The sequence below is a fragment of the Triturus cristatus genome, chromosome 8 (assembly GCF_964204655.1).
Source record: "Triturus cristatus chromosome 8, aTriCri1.1, whole genome shotgun sequence".
Classification (NCBI taxonomy): domain Eukaryota; kingdom Metazoa; phylum Chordata; class Amphibia; order Caudata; family Salamandridae; genus Triturus; species Triturus cristatus.
In genome coordinates this window covers 438,584,067-438,600,514 of record NC_140591.1, presented here as the reverse complement: position 1 = coordinate 438,600,514, position 16,448 = coordinate 438,584,067, and positions in this window count along the sequence as shown.

Here is a 16,448-nt window from a genome sequence, read left to right as displayed (position 1 = left end):
AGCCATTTCCTCAAAAAGTGTTAGCAGATACGGTACAAGCTGTTCTTGGAACTCAGAGCGCATCGTGGACAGGGCTGCCTGTATCTCCCACGCCTCCAGCTGGCGCATCAAGTATTCCCTGTGATTGTCTAGTAGCCAGGGCAATTTAATATACTCCAGGTATTCCAATATGTCTGATTGTGTAGTATGGGAACTTGACTGGTATAGATCCGCATAATTGGTTTGAAAGCACTCAGCCACCTCATCTGCGTGTCCCAATGGAAAGTTATGTTGTAAGATGTTACAATGCAACTCCCATGTTAGCCTATGGGACAGATAGCCTTGCAGCAGTGCAAAACGAAATGCACAGTGTTTCACTACCAGGATATGTAATAAACCCGGTACATGTCCTACCTTTCCAGCACACTGGCCCTGACCACAGGGGTACCTTGAACCTACCGTTGTGGTGTCTTATATGTGAGAAAAGGGACAGTTAGGGCCTGGCAAGTGGGTGCACTTGCCAGGTTGATGTGGCAGTTAAACACGGCCCACAGACAGTGCAGTGGCAGGTCTGAGAACCCTTTGAAAGGCTACTTGTGTGGGTGGCACAATCAGTGCTGCAGGCCCACAAGCAGCATTTGATTTACAGGCCCTGGCCACACATAGTGCACAGTACTAGGGACTTAGTAGTAAATCAAATAAGCTAATCATGGAAACCCAACCATAACAAAATTAACTGGGAGAGAATATGCCCTTTAGCACTGAATAGCAGTGGTAAAGTGCCCAGAGTCCTTAAACCAACAAAAACAAGTCCAAAAACAGGAGGCCAAAAGGCAAAAAGTCTGGGGGTAAACCCGCTGAAAAAGCCAAGTCTAACAAGGTCTCTAGTATTTTTTGGGCAAAACCCTGTTGCACCTTCGTATGTGTTATGTGTTTGGGGTTATTCCCCATTCACTTAAGGCTGCATCCAGAGAATGCAAACTATTAGCCATACTCAAGAGTTCTCCCTTTGACTCTTAAGGAATTTGTCAAAAGTGCTATGGCGCTGCAGCACTGTTGGTAGTAAGTTCCCCGAGGCCCCAAAGGCCCAGTTATAGTCGTACCTGCTCCGGTGTTATGGCAGTATTCAGCCTGGCAGTGAGTGCCTTCTCCTCAGACACTCTCGACTCCAGATCCTGTATGTTGAAGTCGGGCTGCTTGTGGTGTATGCGCAGTCTCTCTCAGTAGAGCATCTCTGCTGTTTCGTTACAGTAATTGGAGCTGATCCTACTCGGCAAACACAAAGGTAAGTTGCTTTTCCCCCTAGCAGAGTGGTGGGGGGTGGTGATGGTGTGAAGGACCGGTGATCCAATGAGGGTATGACTTCCTCAGCTGTGTCCTTGGGCAATCTAACAGGTGCAGACCACAGCGTGCAGGCTCAACCCGCTGGTCACAGCAGTATTCCTTATGTCTGGGCGTTTACCCGATACCCTGACCAAAGTGGTACCAGCAGCCCCTCCTGGCACTCAACTCATAATCTGCCTACAGACTCTTCTTATGCAATCACCCTCAATACAGTGGCTCCTAATGGCATATGGTGTCCCAAATTTTGGGCAGTCACAAGTCCCGTGCTCTTGGCCCAATATCAGTTCACCTGCCATCCCCTCTGGCATAGGGACAAGGAAACCCTCTCCTGGCATACAGGGTTTGCAGAGCTAATACGGCAATGAGGCAACAACCTGATTGGTGCACAGCCTTACACCTCACTCAGGGAATCCTTGTGCAGGGCTCCCAATTGGACCTTGCTCCCTCAAATCTTGTCCTCTCCCTCACAAAGCACACTGGTCTTGGCAAGCAGGCAGGCAATGGGGCTCCAGGGTATTTGATCTTGGTGCCCTGGGTGATGTTCTCTCACCCAGCAGGAGGACTAGCATGCCTGTGCCCACAGTTCTGGCCACAGGCAGAAGCCCTGCAGAGCTTCCCCTACTCATGCAGCCCATCTGGCTGCTTGGCAAATCACAAGGTTTGGGGTTCCAACCTCCCCTTCTTATAGTCTTTTTCCAGAGACCAAATGTGATTTAAGGTCTGAGTCTTTGAATCTTTACATTGGAATTCTGCTTCTTTTGAATTGGACATCTTTCTGTTTCTTCTATCCCCTGAAAGGAAGTCTGTCACAGCAGGCATGAAGTGAAGCTGATTAACCCACAACACAATTCATGGGAGTGACCAGAGTTCACACCTGGGTGTCAGCTACAGTGATATGTGCATCAAAAGGTAAATCTTGGGCTCCCAGCCCTACTCTTTATGATTTCCTTATCAGCCCCATCTTCCTTCCTGAGATGCGTCCAGGCCCCTTCCTTGTGATCTATCACTGAATCAAAGAGCAACCTTTGGAAGTATAAAGGAAGAATTCCTTCCTCCCTCCCTTCCTCCAGTGTTTCCCACGCAGCTCACAGGAGTGCAGCAATACCCAAATCTGTCTGAGGCGATTCCTCTACACCTGATGTATTCATCAGGCAAGCCTGGGCATCCCAGAATGGCACTCGTGGTCCTCCATGCAATGTACCTTTGCAGCCGCATTGGCACTCAGTGTGTATTCACAGCACACTTACTGTACAGCACTGTTATTTCCCATGCATTGCATCATTACAGACACACATACAGTCAACACACACATTCAATATGTGTGCACTGTATTCCATTGTAACCTTTCTGCATTGTACTAGAATGTTATATTTTAAAACACACACTGCCAACACACACACTCACCTTGTGCATGCTGCACAACACTTCACCCATTCGTGTATTGTACTTCACACAAGCACACATACTTTCAGCCCATGCCTTCACTGTGCATGCACTGTACAGCAGTACAACTCATGTACTGTATCCGACAGGTATATATGCATTCAGTGCATGTACTAGCCATACATATACCACGCAGTACTGCTCTATCCCTGTATTGTACCCTTCTCAGGCAAACATAGAAACAGAGCTGAGTCCCTACTTTTGTGATGCACAGTACTTGCACTTCTACCTGATGTAGGCTAGGGATTAGTTAAGCACACAGTAGCTGAACTTTTAAAAAGGTGAGTGAGTCTATAGGCCTCCCTCCAGTGACACCGGGTAACAAGCATTTGCAATGCAATATATCTCGCATTTGCAAGAGTTTAAGCTATTGGCATTGTAAATGACCATGCCTTTTATTTATCTGTTTTGATAATTAACACATAAATAAAAGGCATTATCATTTACAATGCCAATAGCTGAAACTCTTGTAAATGCGAGACCTATTTAATTTCAAAGAAGCGTCCGCCATTGTCCCCGGCTGTTTGGAAAGTGAAAGCACACATGGCGCACTGAATGTTGCAGGAAAGCACGGCTTTCATGCAGTAGGAGAAACTCATTGAAGAAAATAGTGCTTACATACTAAATAAGACAAATGTGTAACAACAGAGGTAAAAGGGACAGTCCTCATGGGAGGTTACAAATGAACACAAGGCGGTACTAAGATGGGACTAACAAGCCTATTAGCGAATCAGAAGCAAGCATTTACAAAGGACAGTGACACAAGCCAATGAAAAATATAGATGGAGAGTGGGCAGAGCTTTAACTCCATACTCGAATACAGCATGCTTCACAAAGAAGCGCATGCGCTGGCCAGGCTCGACCTAAAAAGGAACTGTTCACTACTACTGATTACTATACAGTATGCGGCCACCACTGCGGTCGTGCTGCTTTTCTCCTGGTGAATGCAGTAGCCTTCCACCACTATGAGAGTAGTGCTTTGGGCACCCCTTCAAATCCAACAAGACCGCAATCCATTAGACAGGACTATGTCATGGTACACATACATGATCCGTGTTCGCTATGATACAAAATCAGCATTAGGGATCCAGACAGCAGTATAGTTGGACACTCAGGGCAGAAGTACACGTATCTTGCTATGTAGAGGGCTGTTCAGTCCCAACAGATGGGTAGCTACAAGTAGAAGTCAGCAACTCAGGTAGACATGCAACCAGTTAGAAGATAAAACGTTTAAAGTTATTGAAGTGATAATAATTGAACATGAGAGAAGATAACCATGGCGTTGTGAGTAATCTATAGTAACTCGTTGATGCCACAAGACACATCTCATCATACAAACACTGAGTCACGGCGTGTTGATATGAGCTCTGCATTCCTAAAAAGATTGGCACCTCTCAGAGAGAAAAAATATCAGTATTGAGTGAACTTGCTGAGCTTCTGAAACTAGAACACAAGAAGTGTAGATAAGAGTGTTGACAAAAGATGAGAGACTGTGGCTGCAAGGACATAAGAAAGGATGGGGTGATAGTTGATCATCTGTGAAAAGAAGATGTGTGAGGATGAGGTATGAGCCAAGGGGCTTTGTCTGTGGGCTCTAAAAAATTGAGTTCACTGCAAATGCAAAACAGTATAGGCTTCATTCTGTTTCTTGCATTTATATACATTTTTCTTTTATTCATCAAGTTAATTTTTTATTACCACCCATCTAAAACTGGCGACTCCTAAACATTTTGATTGGCACGTACAAGGTTTGACTTGGTAGCCATTTCTTTTTGTGGCACAAAGTTAGTCAGGGGCCCAGCAATACCACATAGCATTTTCTGATTAGATTTAGTGCTTAGGAACTGCCATTTGGCCACTTGGGGAGAGAGGTCCTTCGCCCAGATTATCGCCCGATATTCTGCCAGAGATGGTCTCACCTACAGCCAGGGCACTTCACACTTTGCAGATGATGCATCTCGCCTAAAGACAGGAGCTGATAAAGCCAAGCCCCGGAGGAAGACCGACTGACTGCTACCGCAGTGGGTTTTGCCTTTTGCTGGTACACTGTCTTGACACCTCTGCTGATAAAGACACCCTTTACTATCAAAACGGTGTGCATTGCATGTTTTCTCCCTAAGAAACTCTAGAACTCAAGTTGCTCTGCCTTTCATGCTGTCATAATATAATGCATAGAAGTAGGCATTAGGGTGTTAGGTAACATTTTAAATGACATTTTAGCAATGCTGGAAATGGTCATATTGATCTCGTTATCTATAACATGTCTTCTTGCTGTTTTTATAATATTCTATGTAGTTGTTGTAGATGTACTGAAAAACAGATTATTCCTGTAGTATTAAATACTTTTAACTGAAAAGTGTTCATTCTTCTTAGTACAGTGTGTGTGATGCTGTGAATAACAAAATAATGTGTGTTGCTGTTTCCACTGTGCCCCTGATCCTTTTATGGGATTGTTAGGACACCAAAAAGCAATACTACTACACATTACACATTGAATGGTATCTTGCGGGGCTACAATAACATGTCTTTCACATTCATCGCTGGGTAATCGAACTAAGTTCACCCGTATCACCCGTGAGTTGGAAAACACACCTTGTAGAGCTATGCCAAAGTCGTAACTTACGCAACAGTGTTAAGGAGTTTATGAGCCCTCAAACATTTGAAAATGCTGTCAAACTGAGCTGTTAATTGCTGTGTGGTCCAACACAAGTTGTAGTGTCTCATGGGGCCGTCGCCCAAACCTGAAACATCAACCAATCCCCTTTCACTGATGTGTAAGTAGCCCTTAGAGGATCTCCACTCAGGTGGAATTAATGAGAATTTTCTTCATGGGCTATTTATGCTACAGTATTAGCTAATGGGCATTTAGCTGAGCCCAGTGGTTTTCTGAACAAAAATAAGTACTTGCCATGATCTTTAAATTATAAGTCATTAACAGTTAGAGCTTGTGTACACAAGGAATGACGTATTGGATATTATCAATATTAAACCAACACAGACCAATAACAATACAAAAACAGGACAATAGGGGCCTTACAGAGCTGCCATTGACCTGGGACCCTAAACGTAACATTATTTAAGGGATAAAGTACCCAATACCATAAAATATAAGAATATTTCATGTCATCGACAAGTTCTATAACCAAACATAGGAACGAGCCCGAAGGCTGAGTTTCTTTTTAATGTTCTGGAACTCCGAGGTAACTTGTAATATCTTTATCATGTATGCCAGAGGGTATTTTATCCTATATAATACATGGTCACACCATCACCTTTCCCACAAACCACTTAAAACCTTGGTGCGTAGCTCTTTCATATGAAAGAGCAAGTATACTTGCAAACATGAAGAATAAAAGTAAAACAAGTGCAAAATTAAAGACATAAAAATCCTGTTAGATATTTGTTGCAAGCAGATATTAGAAACCGTTCAATATAAGTCTGTTTAAAGAAAAAGAAAACTGCAGTAGCTCGTAACGTGTAGATGCAGAAAGATTCTAACTTTTTCTAAGGAATGCAAAAAATAAACATATTTTCTTTGCTTGTCATTGTAAGCTATTAAAATAGAACAGAAGAAAAAAAGCAATGTTAAGTTTGTTGCTTTAAACAGCTGCTTTAATTGAGCTCTGTGACTTGACCTACCTTTCACCTCAGATTCTGACTCTGGCAGCAGGCATCAGACCTCCACTGTAATAACCAGCGGTGGCTCCTCTGCTAAGGCGAAGGAGCGTCGCCCCACAGGAAAACTAAAATGAAAACAACACAATGTTATTATCATTTTATGCTTCTCGTACTTACCCAGTTTTGTTTTAGGGGTGGGGCTGGGCCGGGCTGTCAACCAGCAGGGGGAGGAGTGGTGGTTTTTTCTAACTGTGCATGGCGGTTTGGCCGGCCATCATGAGCTGGTCAAATAGTTATGTGCACTTAGCATGCTCTCCACCCCCATGTATTGCAAACTTGGGTTGAGAACATTCTCAGTCTCCCACTCCCTGTTTGAGCGCCTAACCACAGTGCTCAGACCAATCACAAGGCTGCTGTCATGCTGGTGATGTATTATAAGAGACAATGGTCCCTGAGAGCAAAGAAGTATAACAAGCAATAATCAATATAGCCACAATAGGTACTATATTATAGCCTATGTCCAGCCGGACAAGGCAGCTTTAATAAGCAAAATGTTTTCCAATGATCAAACAAAAATGTAAGCAAAATATTGGTGGGACACAAGCCTGTATCCTATGGCTTACATATCAAGAGGACATAAATCTCTGAAAAGAACAAACAGGCAATTGAAGCGATGTTTCTATGACGAGAATAGCAGGTAGTGAAACATCCTGGTATAAATCTAGTCACCTTCACGACATTTTATACACACAAGTAGTCATAGTGTAAGGTGAACAACATAGTCGACGACGTTTTGATCCTTACTGGGGGGGTTTTAGGATCATCATCAGGACTGATTAGTATAATTGCCTATATAAATGCCTGAATTAACAACAATTAACACAAAAACCAACATGGTACAATAAAGAGGGAAAGAATGGGGGGAGAGAAATTGGAAAAAACAACATAATAGTTAAGTTTAAAATAAATTAAAACAAAACATAAGACAATTTATGTCAGAACACGAGCTAATCATGATCAGAATGACTTTGTGAACTCTCGGGCACGGATCGATGTGGAAAAATACAGTGGAACATGCTCCGTGGCAGGCCGTCTAAATGATGGAAGGTCGTGGTTGCCGCGAGTATTAAGGGATCTCGTCGGTGGAGAAGTGCGTGGTCGTTGTCATGCTTAAACGGAGGGCGTGTCTGAGACCGAGAATTTGTGAATATCGCAGGTGAGAAAGGCGGGTTCTATACAGTGAAAACTATATCTGGTGAGCATTGCGTGATTAGCGAGGAACAATTTACCTCATGCTGTCCAGGATTACAGCAGGGAGGATATGTCAGCTTAGTTAATGAAACTTAAGCGACTGTTAAAAGCACGGAATCGGTCTGTAATGAAAAATAGAAGGTCATAATAAGGACCGTGGAGTGCGGAGGTGCTGTGCACAAAGGGAGAAAGGGCTTACCTAGGTCCGCGAAGGAAAATATCAACGCGGTTGCGAAAATCTGCCGAAAAAATAAGGCAAATTAACGGGAGCGATCACATCGTGAAAGGCGGGGTGGGGAGCCGGCGGTTGAAAAACTAGAGTCATACCTCGATGTGATAATGTAGTCGCGTTCCTGGGGAATCAGCGGGACAACGTATCGGTCAATGCCGGATGGGTTGTGATGAGGGAGTGCTTACGCCGGTTTAATGTGATAGTGGCTAGATCAGGTGATCAGTCACATGTTCGGCTGGTTGCTAATAGTAATGCAATGTCCGCGAGAGAGGTAAAGCTGGGCTAATTTGGGCGCCATATTGGGTGAGTGAAAGACGGCGCGTAGTGAGGATAAAAACGAATTTGGGTGCAGTGGTGGTAAAAGGTCAGACAACGACAATTTAAGGGCTCGTATCATATACAATGGTGTATAAGCCATAACATTTCCAAAACATGGAGAGCACAATTTGAAAGGAACAAAAAGTCAATGTTTCTTAAAGTATGGCGGTGGTTCTGTGCTTGTATCCTGATTTACGGACAGTTCCAATTGAAAAATCACAGTAAGGAGGTCCAATCCTCTAAGCGGTTCAATCCACTGTGAATGCTTCCCGTTTTCAAAATCCATTTTAATTCTTCCTTATTCAGGAGCTGTGAAATGTCTGCACCTCTTGGAGGGATTTTGACAACAGTGACAACTGTCCAATGAATGTCATCCTCAGTGTGGCCAGCTGATTCGAAATGTTCTACCAGTGGTGCGTTTGGTGTTTTGCACCTCAGTCTGCTTCTGTGTTGGCAGATTCTGATCCGGATTTTTTGTGTCGTTTGTCCTATATAAATCATATCACAGGGGTGATAGCAGCGTTGTGATTGGCTAGGTGAGTCTGGGAGCCTGTGTGCTTCCTGCTCCTGTGGGACCGTGTGCCATTGACAGAAGAACAGAAGAAGGAGAGAAGCGGCGGCCGGCAGGTAAGAGCAAATTTCGGTTTTCTTTTAACCCCCCCAGCCCCACCGCTACTGCCCCGTAGCAACTGCCACTGGTAATAACCTTATAATACGAGCTCTGATATCTTCTCTTCATGATTGGTGACTTGGTGAGTCACAAGTCTCTGATTATAAAGAATTTAGTGACTGCCGTTTAAACAGGGATTACAGAACACCATGTATTATAAAGAATTTAGTGACTGCTGTTTATACAGGGGTTACAGAATCCCATGTATTATAGATCTATAACCAACATTCTAGGTTATTTCATGTTACCTAAAAAAGATGCTCCCACACTCTAAATACTTTACGTGTATTTGGCTGTCTGCCTGATGCATCCACTATGCTCAGGAAGCCCTGACATCAGTTTTGTTTCTGGTTTACTTCTGCATTGTAGCAACGCCTTCTTTTTGCGCTTTTGTTCCTTGTTTCTTTCTCGCTCCCTCCGAGCGTGGGCAAGATCCTATTTATAGCATAATGAAACAATCCGAGCATGGCTTACAGCAAGCCAATAAAGGCAAGGAAACAAGAGGGCTCATTTGGTGGTCAACATCGAGCTTCGCATGCCTTGTGGTCAGTCATTGATAGGTGGTAAAGATGTAGTCAGGTATGGTGATAACAAAGCACGTCAGTCGTGGCCTGCAGGAAGACACTGATATTATAAGTTCACTGGTATGTGGAAACTTACTTTTCCATGATGCTTTACTATGAACCTTGTACTACATTTCCCATAAGCTGTCTTTAATTAAATGGATGACAGATGTGACTAATACATTATACTGGTATAAAGATGGCTTGCTTACTTGATTGTGTGGTCTTGATAAAGCCCACGGACGTGGGTGAAACAGTTGAAGAGAAGGCGTTGCCGCTTTTTAAGCAATGAACCTTAAATAATTAAGCTGTACTCAAGATGGCCATGGTGGAGTCTCTTCAGGAGCTAGTGTTGACCATGACTGCCAGGATTGATTGGCAACTGAATATACCCAAGTACTACAAAAAGAACTACACCAGGGATTCACACCCACCCTGCAAAATAAAAAAAAGTATGAATTGACTAAAATATTGCACACAACATGACTTTAGTATACATGTTCAGGGGTGAATAGCGCAGGTCGATAATGAAAAGCACGTGTCTTTCAGATAGGCATCATATAACATAAATGCTTTTAGTCCAAGAGACTTACATTGGTGAAAGGACGATCCAAAAGGGAAACGACCATAACAGCGGAATGCTTTAGTACCAGCCCTCCTGGCCCCTCCAGATGTTGCAGGCGCTTGCCACACTCTCTACTGCATTAACTTGTGATGATGCCCCCAGACGTGTGTGCTCATCTCCCTCAGACTATGGCACTGTGCACACGGTGCACCAAAGTGAAATAGGTACAGTACACAGGTTATACAATTGGCAAACATATGGAGCACTGTAAACATACAGGCCACCATAAAGCAATAGTGAAAGAGCCTGTGACCGGTGTTTCTCCAGTGCAGAAACTGGCTGACATTGTATATCCCTTTTTAGGTCTCGCCTAGCTATTGCGATAGCAATCGCAATGCGAGACTCTAGTAAGGGGCTCCCAAAAGTGCTCCCAAAAGCGGATTGCATGGCGAGCACACGCACAATCATGTGCATCGTGCCGCCATGCAATCCGTTTGGCATCGTACTTCAAAGGGTCCGCTCCCCCGCTTGGAATGCGCTCCCCCGCCAAGCACGTGCACAAATTTGCTTTCACTTTACTGCAGTCTATTGCCTCCTGTCACACGTGTCTTCCTTTCTCAGCTGTTCTCCTCTGGTTAGTGTGCTGATCTCGTCACACAGTGCAAGCCAGATGTGTTGGCTTCGTCAATGGCTGTTTATTTTACCTCTACAATCAAATAAACCGTATTCTGAGTGTTGTCGCTCTATTAGATTTAGATATTCTAGGGCACAGCAGCTTCAAACCTCATTGTGGCCCCAAAGCAGTTTAATATTTTTTATGTTGAAATACACTTTAACAGTGATGTGTCCAGGGTTTTATCAAATGTTTTTACTGGTTTTGATAGATTTAGACCTAGCTTTTGAGTGCAGAGACAGTTCTTGAAGAAACAATTTATAACTGGTATGAATAGTTTTATGGTGTTGCTTGCTGCCCGACTCCTAAACGGAGCGCGTGCACACCACTCGCGGGTGCACCCCACCACCTGTCTCTCCCGCTGCAGTGCAAGGCGCGTGCGCTTGTTTAGCAGAGGTTGCTCTGTAATCCATGTACAATCTCTTTGTCTGTTTCCTATCATGTAACGCAACCAGCTGTTGAAAGGCGCGTCCCTCGCACTGCCAAAGAGCGATAAGCAGCCCTGCAGACAGCTGTTCTCAGCTTGTTGAACTTTCCATCAGTTCGCATTTTGTTTAAGCAGCGCGCTCTTCTCCCGACCGTTTGTTGACTTTTTTTTTTTGTTGCATCTTTGATATAGCGGGAACTCGACCCGAAGGTATTGGAGCGCTGTACATGAGCACCGTATTTACATACATATTCAGGCACAGGCAGATTAAGTGATTTGCCCAGAATCACAGGATGTGGACGCGACCTCAAGGGTCGAACCCTGGTTTCCTGCACCAAAGTCGGCAGCGCAGCCGATGGACCACATCCCCTCCCCTTCTCATGTTTACATAAATAAACTCGGGTAAAACCAACTCCTCGAGCCCGGCGTTCCTTGCTTAACGCCATTCTCTGAAGGACAGTCAAGCCTACTCCTGCCCCGAATCTCTTTGTCTGTTTCCTATCATGTAACGCAACCAGCTGTTGAAAGGCGCGTCCCTCGCACTGCCAAAGAGCAATAAGCAGCCCTGCAGACAGCTGTTCTCAGCTTGTTGAACTTTCCATCAGTTCGCATTTTGTTTAAGCAGCGCGCTCTTCTCCCGACCGTTTGTTGACTTTTTTTTTTTTGTTGCATCTTTGATATAGCGGGAACTCGACCCGAAGGTATTGGAGCGCTGTACATGAGCACCGTATTTACATACATATTCAGGCACAGGCAGATTAAGTGATTTGCCCAGAATCACAGGATGTGGACGCGACCTCAAGGGTCGAACCCTGGTTTCCTGCACCAAAGTCGGCAGCGCAGCCGATGGACCACATCCCCTCCCCTTCTCATGTTTACATAAATAAACTCGGGTAAAACCAACTCCTCGAGCCCGGCGTTCCTTGCTTAACGCCATTCTCTGAAGGACAGTCAAGCCTACTCCTGCCCCGAATCTCTTTGTCTGTTTCCTATCATGTAACGCAACCAGCTGTTGAAAGGCGCGTCCCTCGCACTGCCAAAGAGCAATAAGCAGCCCTGCAGACAGCTGTTCTCAGCTTGTTGAACTTTCCATCAGTTCGCATTTTGTTTAAGCAGCGCGCTCTTCTCCCGACCGTTTGTTGACTTTTTTTTTTTTGTTGCATCTTTGATATAGCGGGAACTCGACCCGAAGGTATTGGAGCGCTGTACATGAGCACCGTATTTACATACATATTCAGGCACAGGCAGATTAAGTGATTTGCCCAGAATCACAGGATGTGGACGCGACCTCAAGGGTCGAACCCTGGTTTCCTGCACCAAAGTCGGCAGCGCAGCCGATGGACCACATCCCCTCCCCTTCTCATGTTTACATAAATAAACTCGGGTAAAACCAACTCCTCGAGCCCGGCGTTCCTTGCTTAACGCCATTCTCTGAAGGACAGTCAAGCCTACTCCTGCCCCGACTCTGCCCCTGTAACGCCCCAGCAAAAGAGCAGCCGTCCCGAACACTGGCACTTCCACACAAGCACCGACACCCCTCATTAAACACACACACACTCACACACACACACCAAACACACATCACACACACACACACTTCACACACATACACATATCACACACATCACAAAATCACACATCACAAACACACACACACAGATCAAACACACACACCAAACACACATCAAATACACATACACATATCACACACATCACAAACACACACATCACAAACACACACACAGATCAAACACATCAAACACACACACATCAAACACTCATAACTCTAAACCGTCACAAACACGCACCCAAAATCATACTCGGACACAAAATAAACTAGCAGACACACACCATGAACAAACACAAAATTTCTTGGAGTAGTAAGTTCGTACAGTGATCTCGGAGACGGGCTCGTTTCCAGACCTATAGCAGAAATACACTGGCAGCAATGACACTTTGCAAGGAGAAGAGGCACGCTTGCGCCAACCACCATGACACCATAAACACAAAACAATTACGGCAGCGAAGACAGGCCTCTCAGATTAGCGGGGAGACACCCCCACCACCCTACTATGCTAAACATTAATACTTTTATTTATACATATTATTTAATGTTTTAAAAACATGAACCATGATTATATGATTAATTATTGAGTGACTAGCAACTTAAAAATGTTAATTAATCGGAAGGTAGATCTATAGAATCAGAATTCATGTGGCATCTAATTACGAAATTCCGCAAATACTGACAAATGAACAATGTCTAAGCTAAGGCATCTATTAAAAAGTTTAAACATTTAAAGTTGCAACAGAACCTGCACAGAGATGCATTTTCATTATGGCCCAACCTGCACATACTTTCGAGTTTGGCTAATCCCTCCCAGGCTTCCGTGCTTCATTTGCAACAAAAAATAAGCATGGGCAAAGCCAAAATATCTGGCTCTAATGTTCCAACATAAGTAATATACACAGGCATTTGCAAAAGTTGCTTACTTGCATTGCATGGCCAAAATGCAGTTTATTTCATTAAAGCATGTCCCACTGGCTTCTCCTTTATCATGAAACATGTAATGAAACAAGCATTTGCAATGCAATAGGTCTCGCATATGAGAGAGTTTGAGCTATTGGCATTGTGAATGACAGTGCCTTTTATTTATGTTTTGAAAACCTGCAAGCGGTGCCTAAACACTTTGTACTTATAGTTGTTGCTTACGAGAAGCAAGGCGGGCAGTAACTGCGCCTCTTCTACTGCCAGCCTTACTTCTCGTAAGCAATGATTATAAGTACAAAGTGTGTGTTTAGGCACCGCTTTCAGGTTTTCAAAACCTAAATAAAAGGCACTGTCATTTACAATGCCAAGAGCTCAAACTCTTGCAAATGCGAGACCTATTGCATTGCAAATGCTTGTTCTTAGATGAAGACACACATACCACATACTCACACTACTCAAACGTGGTAAAAATCCTGTTTTAAAGGGATGAAATGTAGGGATATGAACCTCAATTCAACTTGGAAATGCAGAAAGTAATCTGTTTAATGAGTGTGGATCGATTTGGCTCACTCAGATATTCTCGAAAGTGTCATTGATCATACACCTGGTGCTATTGGACAAAGACTCTTGCATTAACCCTAATTACTCGACAGCAAAGAACAGGTATTCAGTAGTAGGAGCTGTACATATCCTGAGTGCTTTTATCGGACTCCCTGGGTTACCCACTCTCTGCTCCCTGTGGCATCAGTGGCACCAGCTAGTGACAATAAGAATAATCTCGTGGGAGAGCCAAAGCATGGCTGTGGATTACTGTGAGGGAACATATCCTCCTGGTCCCTTTCCAGGGGCCCAGCATGAGCAATTGACCACTTGTGGTGCCTACCCTAGGACTTCTCGGCTGGTACCTGTCAGACAACCTGGAACAACATACACCATTCACAAAGCGACAAGGGACTGCCATTGAGCCTCGACCTAAAATCCTCAAGCGTTCTTGCACGTGTGGCCCTTTTAATGCTCTCTTCCTAGGGTTATTAGCACAATCTCGCCTGCCCTCTCTCCAGTGTCATTCCATCCTCAGAAACGATGAAGGGACTCGCGTCCCCCGAGCCCCCAAGGAGTCATTGCTATTGGTTTAAAATGGGCCTAGAACCCACCTAACTTCTGGGATCCTCTGCATATCTTGTCTTTCTCTGGAGGTGACTCGTCAAAGGCAGGGTTTTTACTTCTGGCTCACTCCATAGATTGCAGAGGATCGGACAAGACTAGGTTGTTCTCTTTCACCAGCTCTCCACAGCAGTCTCCTTTGTAGTCTAATAAAATTGTGGCTCGGGTTTGGTTCAGACACATTCACCCACTCACGTAGGCAAACAGTCACTCATAGTAATGCAAAAAGGGTACAGAGTTCCTCTAAAGGAAAAGGAGAGAGAAGAAAAGAAAGATGTATGTTCATGTGTCAAGGGAATCACGTTGGCCTGACTGTAAGTAAAGCAGGTCAAAACACAAGGGGGGGGGAATCCCTTGTTGGAACTAGGGCTCTCACACACCCAGCAAGCTTGGTGTCATGCTTCATCATATGAGCCTGCCCCTCGTCAGGTTGGCGCTGCAATACCTGACGGGCACCCAATATTGGGGCTCTTTGGCGGGGATCTTTTGTTCTTGCCAGTGGGTGCAGTGGGGGTAAGGGACCCTAATGTGTGTAGATGTAAGTGATGAGTGACGTGAGTGTAAAATAGGTACTGTTTGTCAACAAGCAAACTTTTATTATAGTGGTAAACAGCCTAAATAAAAAGTTGATTGAGGCGGGTATTGAAACTAGAAGTTACGACACTAGTTGTACATGACCTGCTCTCAATGAGATCTACATGTTTCGTACCATAGTAGCCATAAAGGTCAAGGCACTTCTTCAGGATCAGTGTTAGAACTATCTACAGTGAATGGGTACGTGGAGAATCTACACACCTAACAGGCTTCAGCAAGATAACCTGAAACAAAAAACGTGAAATGACAATGAACAAAACATGTGTTGGCGCACTCACAAAACGATAAACGATCTTCTCTTCACTATACAGAGGTAGTGAATTATATATCATAATTAACAGTGAGGCAAAAAGGGGGTGGGGGTTGGTAAAAACAAGGGATACAAAGGTGCGCATTAGCACCAAATGGATAAGTGAGTATATTAAAAGTAACTCATAGAAAACAATATGAGGGGTGCGGTTATGTAAACACAGCGGAGACTCACCTAAACCGCTAGCAATGAGGTCTTGCAGCAGTGACCGGCGGACACGTAAGGTCTCCAATTTGGGTCCTAAAAGCACATACCGGTGGAGGCGAAAGGTAAGTTAGGGGTGTAAAGGGGTAGATAACGCGGAAGTAAAAATAGCGTGTTGCTGCCAAAAGAACCACTGGGGGAGAGAAAGGGGAAGGAAAAGACACTACCAAGGTAAAAACACCCATATGCGATGCAATGTGCAGCCATGGTAATCACATACCCAGAAGCGGGCGGTCAAAGGTTCGATCACAACGGAGGAGACAAGGTAAAATAACCCAACTCTCCTCGCGGCGCCGGGCACATGAGCCGTCCCCCCTGGGTAACGAGGAGAATCAAAGAAGGTAGCGCCATATCGGTGTAGACCAGGAAGTGCAATTGGTTCCTCGATTATGATCTCACCATGGAGGGATTCCAAAACGGAGCGCACACGAGGGAAGAGGGGTGCAATACTCACCAGCGTGTTAAAACGCTAAGGCTCTTCAACCTACCCCTCCCGCCGGACCTGGGATGGTGAGAGCTCGGCGGTGTTAGGTTCCTAATATGTTGCGGGGGGTGTCGTACGCACGGACATGTGACCGGAAGTTCGGAACACGTCACAGGGC